General features: G+C 40.0%; 1 protein-coding gene across 2 annotated transcripts in view; it reads right to left on the bottom strand.

The window, feature by feature from the left end:
• The window catches only part of sox5 (SRY-box transcription factor 5), a 198,928-nt gene extending 185,577 nt beyond the window's left edge, over nucleotides 1–13,351 (bottom strand). For both annotated transcript variants that reach the window (XM_056235812.1, XM_056235814.1), the window contains exon 1: nucleotides 13,208–13,351. The gene's annotated coding sequence lies outside the window, so the exon portion shown is untranslated. The remainder of the gene's footprint in view (nucleotides 1–13,207) is intronic.
• Nucleotides 13,352–15,196: the final 1,845 nt, after the last annotated feature.

Raw genomic sequence — 15,196 nt, 5'->3', positions numbered from 1 at the left:
ACCTTGGTCAGATGTCACTTTGCCTGCGCCGCGGACTTGGGCCTCTCGCTGTGCTTCGTCCCTCCACCTCTTTGGCTCTGTCGGGCTCCGCCTTCACTTTGGATCCGCTTTGGTCCTCGGTCCTCTCAGCTCCATTGCTGGGGATCGGGCCGCTAACTCCACTCTGGGTCCTCCCACCATCGATTCTGCCTAGGGATGCTCATATTGACCGTTTAACCGTTAACCGAAAGTAAAAAAATTGACCGATTAATACTATCAGTTAAACGGTTTAAGTTATTATTATTTTTTTTTTTTATTTATTTAGTTTGCTGCGTGGTTAAAAAAAATACTATATAGCCTATATTTGTAAACTCACTGGGCGCGTCGACACGCGCAACCGCACGTGCCTAGAGACATATTTCACTGAGCAAGCAAAATGAAGCGAGCGAGCGAAAAGAAGTAGCCTACTGTGTGGGACCATCTCGACAGAAAGGGCGACGAAGTTACTTGCAAAATATGCTACGCGGTATTAAAATACAGCAGTAGTTACAAGTTAAATGCAAATATATCTTGCGAAGCAAACATCCACAAGCAAATGAAAGTCGCTTCACGAAGCTGGCCATTCTAGCGAGACGTTATCTCTGTATTCCCGGGACATCTGTGCCATCGGATCATGTGTTTTCGGCCGCGGGTCGAACTCAACAGGCTGCGCTCCAGACTAACCCCACATCATGTAGACATGTTACTTTTTTAAATAAAAACTAGACAATATGTGGATTGAGGTAGGCCTGCTATTTTTATTTGACGAAAAAACTTAGTCTGGAGGGGGAAAATTGCATTTTTTTCAAAGCTTCAAACGGATTCAGTGTTTTCTTTTTGTCATCTTAATTTGTTAACTATTTAAGAAATAAAATAAAGAAAAAACATAAAATAGGCCTACACTATTTTATGTTTTTTTTTTATTCTGTTGTCACTGTCAAGTGCGTGAAAATTGAATGTGAATCCAGGTTCTGTTGTTGATCTGCTCTGCTGTTTGCACGTTAAAATAAACCTGTGGGGGGAAAAACGGGTCACAGACACTCAATTTTATTTTTATTTAAATTAATAGGCTATTATAATCTTATCAGTTAACGGTTAATAATCGGATAACGAGTGTCGGTTGTCGGTCGGGAAAATTAACCGAAATGAGCATCCCTAATTCTGCCATGGACCTATTTACCACCTGTGCTCTGGGCTTCCACCCGTGTCATCCTGCCATCGCCTCCTCCCTGGTTTCTTCCACCGTCAGCTCCTCCAGGGGTCATTCCGCTGTCTGCTCCACCCCAGTTCCTCCTTAATAGTTCTGGTTCTTCGCCAGCCCCTCGTCGGTCTCCAGAGCCCCGACCCTCCCTATCCCTCTGTCGATCTGTTACGATGCGAGGCTGCACCTTTCTGGAGGGGGGCATTCTGTTCCCATTATGCTCAGTTTAGCTTTAGTTTCTCTTTAATGGACTTTTAGTTTGTTTCTCTTATGTTATCCGTTTCCTTTGTTCTAGTTTCCCGCCACTAATCAGTTGTCATGGATATTTATTTAATGAGCACACCTGTCTGTATTTTGTTCATTATCTCTATGCATTTAAGTTCCTCCTTGGATTCAGTTTGCACGCGGTCTCCCATCATTGTAGATTACTGGAGCTTATTTTGTTTTAATAAAAACACTTCTATCTGATTTTTCATCGTCATTGGACTTAAACGTGACAATGTGAGGTATGAAGTGGTAGCAGAGCTGGCAGAGAGGATTTGATTTGTCTGTAAATTTTCATATATACAAAACATACACGTATATTTTTTTAAATTTGACAATGGTAGATAACACTTGGGTTCTCAAAATGGTTGAATATCACTAGTTTGTACTTTCATTGAACACTAGACACAATCCAATACAATAAACATCCCAGCTGGTGATGAAGCCATGTTTAACAGGGAAGATCCCTTGAGCACAGCCGGGGCAATTTAATTCACAGAGGGCTGAGTTCAATGACCACAATGTCAGAAATAAATTCACTTTCTCAAGCAAAGAGCTCTTTTGTTCCACTCGAACAGTACAGAGGGCACCAGAGAAAATGCGTAAGATAAAGACTCTCTCATAATAGATAAGGTTCCTTTGACAGAAGCCTCAGAGAAGCAGATTCGCCCTTGGCCCAAACGCCCTTTAATGAAAGCCTGTATTATGTCTGCATGAAGTCTCTTAAGGACAGAAGAGCAGGACTATAAGGAGCAGCAGGCCCCACAGGCACCACCTGAGGATGAGGTCACATCCACATTTACCCACAATCCCCAGCTGCAGGACACTGGGTGGGAGCGCAACGAGCAGTGGCCTTTCTGAAAACGACAGAATGCGGGGCGGGTGTGTTTGGTGGGGGCACGGGGAACAATACAACAAAGGAGAGAGAAAGAAAAAGGAAAAAGAGAAAGGTATGAGCAGACAAAAGTAAGAGCATTCATTAAAAGCCATCAGATTGTCTTCCTGTCCTATCAGCCAGCATCAAAACCATCCGCAATCTAGAGGGGAACTACAAAGTGGATCCTGGGGCCTACAGAAGTGAGGTTTTGATCAGACTAATTAAAAGCCATTTTGTTTTAAACAAACAGACACAACTCTAATTGGCTCTTTTCCATAAGAAAGGGAAGATGTTGAAAGTGAGAGAACGCACAGGGAAGATCAGAGGGACGCTCTCAGGCAGAGGGGCTCTCACACACACACACACACACGTTTGATGAAACCACAGAGACAAAGAACAGGCACAAACACACACTCGTATTGGCAAATACTCCAAGTATTATATCTATAACAGCTAAAAGAATGTATGATCAAACTTTATGGAATAGCACATTATGTGCTTCATAAGCTACAGAGAATTCCCTTACAGTGCAAGACAAAGCTGATCACATAATTTCCAAGGGGTTTCACATTTACACTATGTCACAGAACAAAGGCTTGGTTCTATAAAGCTGAAGTGCGCAAGTTTTTGCTGTGTTAAAATATTTCCTCCATTAATGCAGCTTAATATGCAGATAGGACTATAAGAAAGACATTCATGGACTGATATCAAAGCATTTCTCTGTTTGTTTAAACATCCTGACCAATCCCAATATAGAAACGTTGGCATCATTTTTTCAATCATTTTCTCAATTTCACTTGGTGAAGCAAGTGGAACAGAATTTACACACTTCAGTTTTAAAGGGAAGAAGGTCTTTGGGTCAACAAAAAATATAGGAGTATCAACAATTTAAAAAAGGCCACAAAAAAAGAGAGGAAAATGTTTAAATTTAGCTCAACAAATTTTTATTTTTAAATTAATTATTTTTTTCTTATTTGTAATATACAGTACTATTTATATTAATATATGTATTAATATATTTTACTTTTTTTTTTTTCAAGGTACAAAGTATTTTTTACAAACATAAATAAATAGATACAAAAATAAAATAGCTTATATAATAATAAAAATATAACATGTACACCACATTACACTTACAGTCTGAACTTTGCCATAGAAAAGTCAAAATATATGTAATATATTGAGGTACTTATACTGAACTTGAAGAATTTCATTATTATTTTTAAAAAAAATTCCTTCAGAACAATTGTATCATCTTGACGTTCTTGACTTTATGCCCCCTAAACAAAAACAAAAAAAGATCCATGCATATAAATAAATATATAAATAAAGCAATATATCATTGACCCCCTTTGCTATTGTTTTTGGATGCACTGGGTTCAGAGAGCAAAACTGTAACCAAGCATTGTGCAAAGTGGGAACAGCGAGTGCTTTTGCACACTTGGAGGACTTTCAGGGTAAACTGTAGGTCATCCTTTTACACTGACCTAAGACCAGTGTAGCACATCCGAATCCTGACCGGAATCATTTAACATCAATGGCAGCGATGGTCTCAGACCAGTGTTCACGAGACACTCGCTATCAGATCTAAACCAGAGCTCGACCACTGCAACCGGCCAATGAGTATAGATCCGAAACACTCTCTTGGGACCTGAACGATGGCATACACACTCACAGAAGCACACACACACAGAGCAAAATAAACAGAACGACCCCCACGGGCATGTGAAAAATAAGCAAGGTTTCACAAAATACCAAAGTAGGTCATTGATTTATTGAGTGCAAAAATCCATAGTATTTTTCCCCTTTTCTCTGGTCTCCAATCTTCCCATAAAGTAGAAAGACGGGATCATAAACACGAGGAAAAAAGTCACTTGCACACAAAGAGATGACATTACATTAGCCACAGCTTCTCATATCCATGTAACAATGTTCAGTTATCTATATGATAATGGAAGGCGTCTGAAACCAAACAATATGAAGACACACACAATCATGTGGACATAAAAGCCCAAAGCCTTGAGACTAAATCATGTGCGCTGCAATCTGCTCAATAGATGCCTCACGACTTTGTTTGTTTGCTTGTTCTGGGTTGGAAGACAATAAACGCCTCTCGACAAAGACAGCCGTTCTCATTTGTGCGCTGGCTGAGACATCAGTTCATGGATTGTGAGATTCAGTCACATTGATATGTATACGGTCACATGGGAAGGACAATAACGGCCTCAAAACAGTAAAAACAAAGTATGCACTGAAGATACAGATCTATATTTACCTACGGCCTCTATATGCAAATGGTTGTGTGAAATCAACCTGGCATGTTGTTCTCTTGTCGTCACTGGAATTCAAAATCAACAATGGTGTTCTGGAATATGCGTTTTCATAAGAGAGAGAAAATCCAATTTTCATGGCACAAACACCTAATTGGAGTGGATTATTTGTGCCCTATTTGGCAGCGAGACAATAAAATGATGAATTCTTTGCTTTTAAAGTCTACATGTATCTTTGTCAAAAGTGTTAGGCCTGAGGCTTTTTAAGGTAGAAGTGTGGGAGGCAAATGCACACATTTCAAGACAAGAGACCACGGATAGAAGAATAAATGAAGACAACACAAAAAAAAGGATAAACAACAGGAGATGAAGATGAAGAGGTGGTTGACAAAGAAATGCAGTGATGAAATATCAAACTTATTTTTACAACATTTCCTCAAACATCATTTGTTTAAAGTCCTAAAATGATATTTGCACCAATTGCCAAACTAAAGAAAGTTGAGACTGTTGATGTCACAAAAGGAACAATTGAGCAAAAGGCCATTTAAATTCATGAATAATTACCCATATAAACATATAGAGATGCACAATACAGTGTTCAGCCACAACATTAAACCCACTGACCACTGTGTAGTGAATAACATGGATTATATCATTGCAATGGCACCTGCCAAAGGGTGGGGTATATTAGGCAACAAGAATAGTCAGTTCTTTAATTTCATGTGTTGGAAGCAGGAAAAATGGGCAAGCGAAAAGATCCTAGTGACTTTGACAAAGGCCAAATAATGGCTAGATGACTGGGTCAGAACATCTCCAAAACGGTAAGTCTTGTGGGGTGTTCCCATCATGCAGTGTTTAGTACCTACCAAAAGGGGTGCAAGAAGGGACAAGGGGTGAACTGACGTCAGGGTCATGGTTACTGATGCACGTGGGGAGTAGAGCTACTGTAGCTCAACTTAATGTGGCTCATGATCGAAAGGTGTCAGACCACACAGTGCATCGCAGTTTGCTGTGTATGGGGCTTCGTAGCAGCAGATGGTAAGAGAGCCAATGATAACCCCCGTCCAGCACCGAAAGCACGTACAATGGGCACATGAGCATCAGAACTGGACCATGGAGCAATGGAAGAAGGCTGCCAGGTCTGATGAATCACAATTTATTAAAAAAATCAGGTGGATGGTCGGTGCGTGTGCATTTTTTATCTTCAGGATGCAATATGGGAAGGCCAGTAGCCTTAGCATATCAGCTACCGGTAGTTTTTTTTAAATATCAATACATCCCTACAAACCTTTCGGTATAAATTGCACAGATGATTCATGCACAATAAGACCAGGAACGATTTTGATATTAAAGGCATATATATATATATACACTCACCGGCCACTTTATTAGGTACACCTGTCCAACTGCTCGTTAACACTTAATTTCTAAGCAGCCAATCACATGGTGGCAACTCAGTGCATTTAGGCATGTAGACATGGTCAAGACAATCTCCTGCAGTTCAAACCGAGCATCAGTATGGGGAAGAAAGTTGATTTGAGTGACTTTGAACGTGGCATGATTGTTGGTGCCAGAAGGGCTGGTCTGAGTATTTCAGAAACTGCTAATCTACTGGGATTTTCACGCACAACCATCTCTAGGGTTTACAGAGAATGGTCCGAAAAAGAAAAAACATCCAGTGAGCGGCAGTTCTGTGGGCGGAAATGCCTTGTTGATGCCAGAGGTCAGAGGAGAATGGCCAGACTGGTTCGAGCTGATAGAAGGGCAACAGTGACTGAAATAACCACTCGTTACAACCGAGGAATGCAGCAAAGCATTTGTGAAGCCACAACACGCACAACCTTGAGGCGGATGGGCTACAACAGCAGAAGACTCCACCGGGTACCACTCATCTCCACTACAAATAGGAAAAAGAGGCTACAATTTGCAAGAGCTCACCAAAATTGAACAGTTGAAGACTGGAAAAATGTTGCCTGGTCTGATGAGTCTCAAATTCTGTTGAGACATTCAGATGTTAGAGTCAGAATTTGGCGTAAACAGAATGAGAACATGGAACCATCATGCCTTGTTACCACTGTGCAGGCTGGTGGTGGTGGTGTAATGGTGTGGGGGATGTTTTCCTGGCACACTTTAGGCCCCTTAGTGCCAATTGGGCATCGTTTAAATGCCACGGCCTACCTGAGCATTGTTTCTGACCATGTCCATCCCTTTATGGCCACCATGTACCCATCCTCTGATGGCTACTTCCACCATGTCACAAAGCTCTAATCATTTCAAATTGGTTTCTTGAACATGACAATGAGTTCACTGTACTAAAATGGCCTCCACAGTCACCAGATCTCAACCCAATAGAGCATCTTTGGGATGTGGTGGAACGGGAGATTCGCATCATGGATGTGCAGCCGACAAATCTGCGGCAACTGTGTGATGCCATCATGTCAATATGGACCAAAGTCCCTGAGGAATGCTTCCAGCACCTTGTTGAATCTATGCCACGAAGAATTGAGGCAGTTCTGAAGGCAAAAGGGGGTCCAACCCGTTACTAGCATGGGGTACCTAATAAAGTGGCCGGTGAGTGTATATATATATATATATGTCCACACAGAGCCAAAGAGAAGGTTCAGAGCGCAGGGTCAGATAGATCACAAAGCATCTTCAACAGACAGGGGACACCATGATCCTCACCCTCCCTCACCATGATCACAGTGCAGGACACCCCCAGCACTAGGGATCTAATCAGCAACTTTCTCATCCATACGAAGCAAACAGAACTATACCGTTCCTCCCTGTATCTTCATTCCTCTCCGCCCTGTCCGTGGCTTTCTTTCAGACTAGATTCAGGTCAACAGCAACAAACACAGAGAGTGTCCTTTCATCAGGCATTGTTTGGCTTGTGTCTTTCACACTAGGGAAACACAATCAGCGGGTAAGAAGAAAGACAAGGGAGACAGAGAGAGACCACAAAGGGAGCTGATTTTTCTCTTGGCTCATAAAATGTATTATTAATCCAATTTTTTACATGGGCCCTTAAATTTGGCTCAACGGGGGGGGGGGGGGGGGGGGGGGGACTGGATTGAGCAAATTAATGAGGTAAACGTAATGATCTGAGATGATCAAAGGCAATCGGTGTTGAGCAAGTACAGGCCACCAATTAAGAAAATAAGCTCAGGAACGGACTTAAATATGCACCACGGCAAACGATGAAAGACAGGGTCGGCGGGAACGTACTAATTTCCCTAAACGAAATTGTTGAGTTATGCGGCGAGATGACTCAGAGTGTGGTGGTTAAGGACAGGGATTAGAGGAGGAATGCAGAAACCTTGAAATCCAACAAGACCACGAGAACAATCGGTTTTGAAAAAGAAACAATGAGATGAGTTGCTATTCATCAAACTCTTTTGAGCAAAACGCTGGAGTGTCGCAAATCTGACACCACAAAACAGAGGTGAAATGAATAAACGAATAGATCAATTAATTGAACCAAATCTTTGTGAAATTTTAAAAATGTTCCTGGCCTTTGTGATAAAGAGCATCAACTCTTGACGTACATTCAGGAACACTTGCATTCAAACGACAAATGCTCGTCATTATTATTCAGCGTGATAAAAGCATACCCTCTCATTTATCCTTGATTGATCAAAGTGTCAAGGCAACTCAGCCCTCACACACATCCACTTTCAACAGTGGACCTTTCAAATGTTTCTGTGTGATAGAGGGGCACTGTCACCAAACACTGTCCATCGCAAACATTTTAATAAAAGCTAGCTGTCATCCTCCAACACATACTGATTCACATGGAGTTTACTTATGATGACCAATCAGATGACAAACAGTCTTGCATAGCCAGATTGAAAGGGCATATGGTCTGGTCGACATTACTCCCATTCACTTAGACAGGAAGAGACCATCTGACCGACATGTAAAGTAACCAACCATAGTTTGTTTTGTGTGCCTTTCAAGGGCAGGTTTATCTACAATAGAAAACAATAGAAAAATGATGCATGTCCTGAAGTAAAAAGCACAATTTCACAGACATAACAAAACATAAGAACAGTTGGAGAAAGGCTTCATTTATTAATAATTGATAAGTACATTTACAGTATGTGGGCAGAAGAAGAGGTTCTCACACTTTCTTCCTGATTTCAAAATTTTGACACACAAAAACAAAAATGTACATCAATTTTGTAACTCTGAAATTAGTGAGACATATTGTAAGCTATTCAAGTTTCTAATAATAATAATATACTTAAAAGATAATAATAATATATACTTAGACCAGGAGTCTATTAATCCATTATTATTTTGAACAACTTTGTAAGTTGTCCTCTAGTCAAAAAAAAAAAAAAAAAATGCCCCACATAATGCTGTCAAAGGGATGAATTACTGGATTAAAAGCATTTGAATTTCCAATTTAAATTTTTTTTTTTTTTTTTAATAAATAAATAAATACTTAAATTCAGCAAGGATGCATTATATAAATAAAAATGACAGTAAAGACATTTGTAGTTACAAACTTTTTTATTTCTATATCATGATAATAAAGACTGGAGTAATGGCTGCTAAAATAAATTACATTTTAAAAGCAGTTCTTTTCGATCGTAAATTTTCTGTCACAAAATTACTATTTTTAATGCATTTTTGATTCCCTGAACATATTTCACAGACTTTTCCAGCTTTCTGGATATTTGCATGTCCCAGAATAGCTCATTTATTCAGAAGGGCTGAGAGAGGGCAGGGGAGGGGACACGAAGCTGACCTGCCACACAACTAGAACTGCCAGGAATGGTCCTCAGATCCCGTCCAACTAACTCAAACACTGGACCACACTAGAAAGAGTTTAGCAAGCACTAAGAACCAATAAGCACACGGCACAGATGCAAGCATATCCAATCAGAGAGACCCGTACGAGCCCCCAAACTGGAGCAGGGAGCACGAGCATCATGTGCAGCTGTGCAGATGCCCGGCCTAAAGCCACCAGAGCAATGGCCCGAACACATGGCCAGGGCTTCACTTCTGGGCTGCCTGCACAATCTGAGCCCAGAAACTCAGTTACTTTGTTTTTTTCCACCCCTCATGATAATGACTACCTGTCCCAGATTCTGTGGTTATGAGAAGAATCACATCGGTTGTATGTCAAAACACAATAACAATGCGCTTTGCAGACAGTTCACCAGAGAAGAGCAGCGGGGAGAGATATCTCTCAATTTGCCAACAATTAAATATTTTATGGTTTCGTAAAGAAACTTAGTGTCTTTCATCCATTCTAATCCTGACCTCAAAATTGGGGTATTTTGGTTCCCAATCTATTTCTGCCGTTCTATAAGCCAGCTTCTGCATGGTTAAGTAGAGACAATGTTAAGACAAGCCTTTTAAGCCCATTAGCCTTATAATTCATATGTCTTGGCAAATGTTATTCAGCGTAGTCCAAGATCTGCTAGCACTATCTTCCTGCTGGCTTGTTGGAGCAGGAAAGAGGGAGAAAGAGAGTAAGAAAGAGAGGAGGGAGGAAGTGCAAGCTTTTCGTTCATGGTGAAGAGAGAGAGAGAGAGAGAGAGAGAGAGAGAGAGAGAGAGAGAGAGAGAGAGAGAGAGAGAGAGAGAAATAGAAAAGGAAAAGTATGTTCTAGCAGGCCGCCACATGTCGAAGAATTTGTTTACTGTTTCCTGTCCTGTGATCAACACAGTTCAAACGGACAACAGAGGAGATATGGTAGGCGAAAAGGATTCTGATCTGTTCTTCTGTTCCTGAGGGTCAACGTACCTTTAAAGGGACAGTTCACCCAAAGAAATGAAAATTTAAATAATTTACTCACCCTCATGTCATTGCAAACCCCTTTTATTTTATTTATTTTGCAGAATACAAAAGGAGATTTTTTTTTGTGTAATTAACGACCTAATGCTAAGACTTAAATGATTCAGGTCACTTTTATAACACTTTAAGGGGCCACTTACACGTCACGTTTTTGCTTTTAAAAACGTACGATGCAAGGCAGTGGAACGAAAAAAACGCAAGGTGTAGAGACGGGTTTTTTAAAAGCTGAATTTCTTGTAACTTGAGTCCTGCATTTTGTTTCATGCGCGAGATTCTGAAAAAGATGTAATATGTGAGTGCAACAGTCAAACGTGTTCAACTAGTGCATGTTTTCAAATATAAGCGATGGAAAAGCAGCACAGTGGAATGAAAAAAATGAATACTGTGGGAATGGACACAGTTTCCAGTCCCCATGTAATGTAATGGAATGGAAAAGAGCAGCAGAGCACATCTTTCAAAACTTCTCTTTTTGAGTTCTACGGAAGAAGGAAAGTTATGTTGGTAATGAAATAATGTAGAGTAAAGGACAGTATAACCTGCCTTACGAAAATTAACTTGATGACGAGATTAAAAAAAAAAAAACAGAAAATGAAATCCAGGCACTTAAGAAATTTTATTGAGTTACACTCAGTCACACGGCCATGATTTATTTCTTTTTTTTTCTTTTGAGAGTCAGTTTAGAAGTGGCCTCGGGGATAAGGACTATATCTGGTCTATAATCCAGCTGTGCCGGAGCGATGTATTCACAGAACCGGTTAAGAGATAATCTGAAGAGCAATGTGAATTTATTTATCTGAATGACAAGAGTAAATGAGAGAAAGAGAGAGAGAGAGAGAGAGAGAGAGAGAGAGAGAGAGAGAGAGAGAGAGAGAGAGAGAGAGAGAGAGAGAGAGAGAGAGAGAGAGAGAGAGAGAGAGAGAGAGAGAGAGAGGAGGGAGGGAGGGAGAGAGAGAGAGAGAGAGAGAGAGAGAGAGAGAGAGAGAGAGAGAGAGAGAGAGAGAGAGAGCATGTGCACAGTAATTTTTCTCTCCCTCCCTGCAATCGGAAACCAATCCCTGATTCTGCGTGGAGATATGGAGAAACTCTGCGACCAACACGGCTTAAAATAACTCTTACGACATGATATTTAAAAAAAAATAATAATAATTGTTTCCATTTTTTCAATGGAAGTTTCTGTTGGAGTTCTGGTATTAAAAACAGCAACATCCAAGATATAATGTCTGGTTATCAGAGAAGGATTCAATTCAAAACAAAGTCAATGGGTTCTGAATGAAGAAACAAAAACTGTCTCTTACAAGAGCCTGACAATGGAGAAAAAAAATAATAATAAAAAAAAACAGTCATTATGCAAATTATGAGGCAGGTCTTTGTGGGTAATAGCCAAAACTCACTCTGTGTAAAGTGTTAATAAAACATTTGGCAAAAATGGAACAGCCTTTGTGCTTTCAACATGACCCCACTAAAAAGAGAAAATAAATTCTGACAAAACAAAAAGCATGATGGATTTCCATCAGACTTCATTGGAACTTGTTTCTCTTTTGCTTGTTAAACCCTTGTCTTTCTATTACATTACATTTCATTCCTATAATAAATTATAGAAATCACACTAGTTGATTATATGACTACTTTATCACAACGTTCATGAATTTGTGAACGCTGAAATCAATCACCAGCGTATTAAAGTCTACCCAGTAATATATGACTTACTTGAGCAAATTACTTCTCTCCTCTCAACATAAGTCAGCGTTAATATTTCATAAGATTTATGTGTGAACTCAACAGCTGGATTTTATGATGGAGTTCACTGTGATCTGTTATACAGCAGTAAGATCCATTAAAATGTTTAAAAATCATACCTTTTCTGTGCAAGTCATATTTGGGAGTGCAAAAATATGAAGTCAAGTTTTAGAAGTTTTAGAAGTCAAACAATATTCATCTCTTATTTAAATGTCAAAGTGCCTCTTATGTAAAATTAAGAAAATTATATTTCCCAAATTATGATTAAGTGCTTTTCAAACCAACAATTCAGGGATGCGTTTGCAATGATGTGCTATTTTTCCATACACCAATTAACAGAAGAAACCGCAACTTACTTTTCAATATATGTGAAATTTTACTATACCGTAAATACTATATAATTACTATAAAGAAAGTTTACTATTTCTGTTCATAAGTAGTTTAATTTTTCAACAGAGCGATTAAACTTTTTTTATTCTGTCCTACAACTATATTTTAGCTTTACAACTTTATAAATATATTATTTAAGTTTACTTTTAAATTATTCTTTTTTTTTTACATTGTCTCCAAAAATAAGGCACATTTCACTAACTCTTCAAAGATGTGTAAGAGACTAATTTAAAGTTGGGGTGAAAGAATAGCAAGGATATTAGCCATCTGTGCACATTTTCAGCACAACAGCTAAATGAAAATGTATATATAAATCTGTTAAGAGCTGGTGAGGATATAGTGAAACTGGCAGCATTTGGAGTGAGATCTGCAGCGGTTTGAGGCAGGAATGATCGAGACTCGAGTTGCTGATGATTGGAGGGGAACACGCTCTAATCCCAGCTGGATTACTCTGACTATGGAATAGGGAAAGATCGCAATAGCGGTCTGAGAGAGGGGAAGATCGCGGAGCTCCTGCCCGTTAACGGCGCTCAACGACATACAGTCACGCGAGCCGAGGCTCCGCGCGCTCTCATACTGACCACATAAACACACGCACATATTACAACTTTAAGTTCAATGCGGTCTCGAATCACTCACCTAATGTTGTTTACGGCTTCGTCCACGTGTCTCGAAGGAAAACGACCCTCCGGGAGAGGTAAACAGGGTCGGGATGTTTTATTTGCGCTGGTCTCTCAAGGACGAGGTGAAATCCCAGGGCTGGTCACACACAAACAACAACGCCAGAGCAAATTACAAAAGGCAAAGACTTGGGGGAGGAGAAGTCAATTTGTTTCGTGTCCTAAACAACAGGCTCTGAGCCAAGAGTGGTTACCTTAACGCCAATGCTCGGCTGAGCAAAGCAAATGTGTCAAAACTGGACCATTTAAATCCAAAACACTGGGCTTGGCTAAAGCGCTACATGCAGTTCAAAGCAGTTAGTGTGCGCGCGCTACCTGAGGCGCATCGCGAGCTACAGGCGACAGCACACGACGTCAGTACTTCTCTGAATATAATTCTCGTTCACAAGTTTTCGTTCAGGTAATGTCAAATATGTCCTGCTAAACGTAGACTAAATCGTAGGCTATCCCGCACGCAAAGACTGCAGTTGGGAATGTCTAATTTTGAGTGAGCGCAGAGTTCAATTTGGACACTTTCTTATTAATTTACAATTGTAGCTGCTCTTGAACGCCTCTTCACTGGGGTCTAATCAGCGCGAGCCCCCTCAGGTGCCTTATATTAAGGCGCAAATGTCAATAACCGTCATGTCATCTTCCCTCGCGAGCAACACTAACTTGTCTACGCGTGAACCTCTAAATTCTGGCTAAAATGACTGTCAGAAGTGTGTGTAAATGCTTTATACATAACCTGTGTGCCGGTGGCGCAGGGATGCGCACAGGTGTTCATCGCGCGCCCGTCATGAGCTCGTGCACTAGCAGTTTCCCCACATGCGACCTGTTTTAATTTACCTGTCAAGTCACGAGCCAGGGCATCTCTATTACACACAACACGCTAGTGTTTTCAAAATGTTTTGGACTGTGCTTAAAATGTGCGTAGCCTATAAACAAATATTATGCTGATAGTAGCTATTTATATTGATTTATAGCCGAATTTATGTAATAGTGGGCTATACATAAAATGCTACTTATTCAATTTAATAGGAACCAAAACTAGCCATTTTCTGAAATGGCCATGAACTCAGACAGAGACAAGGCATTTGCTTTATGCATTTTTGATTCGTAAAATGAAATTTGCAACCGATTTGATTTCATCTAGTCTATCCAAACATCCGTGGATTATTCAATAAGATCTGCATTTAATGGAATTTATTATTTGAGTGAAACATTAAATTTCATGGAGCTTTTGTTCAGGTTTATTCAATGATTAAAAAATGATATATTAGCCTACTTTGTCTTATTTATGGAGTTAAAATAGACGCTTCCCCAAATGATTTTCAACCTTTGTGTCTGCCTTTCAAACTAGAGCTGCTTCCAGACCAGTGGTTTATCAAAGAACAAGAGTTGGACGATTAGACGCGTAGAAGTTTGTTTGACGTATTCTGGCAGAAGTTTGACGCGCGCATCAAGTAGCCAACGCGTGCACGCGCATATTCAGGTTCCTCTGCGCGCGCCACCGAACATGCACAGTCCTAACTAAGCATACAAGTTTGAATGGGCTTTTCTCTCCTGTAATAAAATAGCCTACATAAGATACGTGTATCCGACAATTACGTTAACTCTTGTTATTTCATTGATAGGCGTCGACTGTAATCGAGAGACCCACTTAAAAACAATTTCCCTCAAATTGCTATCAAACAACTTGAACCCGGACAGTTTAGCATACGAGCTTTTAAAAGTGGATAAACATTTATTTTGCGTAAGCTATTTACTTTTACGTTTAAGGCCAATATTGGCATTCAAAACATTTTAAGTATGTATGTCATAAAACAGACTGGTTGTTAATATGTTCCAATTGAAATGGCATTGACGTTATTGTTGTTAGAGGAAAGCCAAGGTTTAAAAAATAAAGCAAGCATAACTGAGGTATTTTCGTTATGTTGTGGGCTTCACAAACCAAGAATGAAGCTGC

This window comes from Rhinichthys klamathensis, unplaced genomic scaffold, assembly GCF_029890125.1.
Source record: "Rhinichthys klamathensis goyatoka isolate OS25496 unplaced genomic scaffold, OSU_Roscu_1.1 h1tg000430l_1, whole genome shotgun sequence".
Lineage (NCBI taxonomy): Eukaryota > Metazoa > Chordata > Actinopteri > Cypriniformes > Leuciscidae > Rhinichthys > Rhinichthys klamathensis.
The sequence above is the reverse complement of the archived record's forward strand: the minus strand, read 5'-3'. Positions and strand labels throughout refer to the sequence as shown.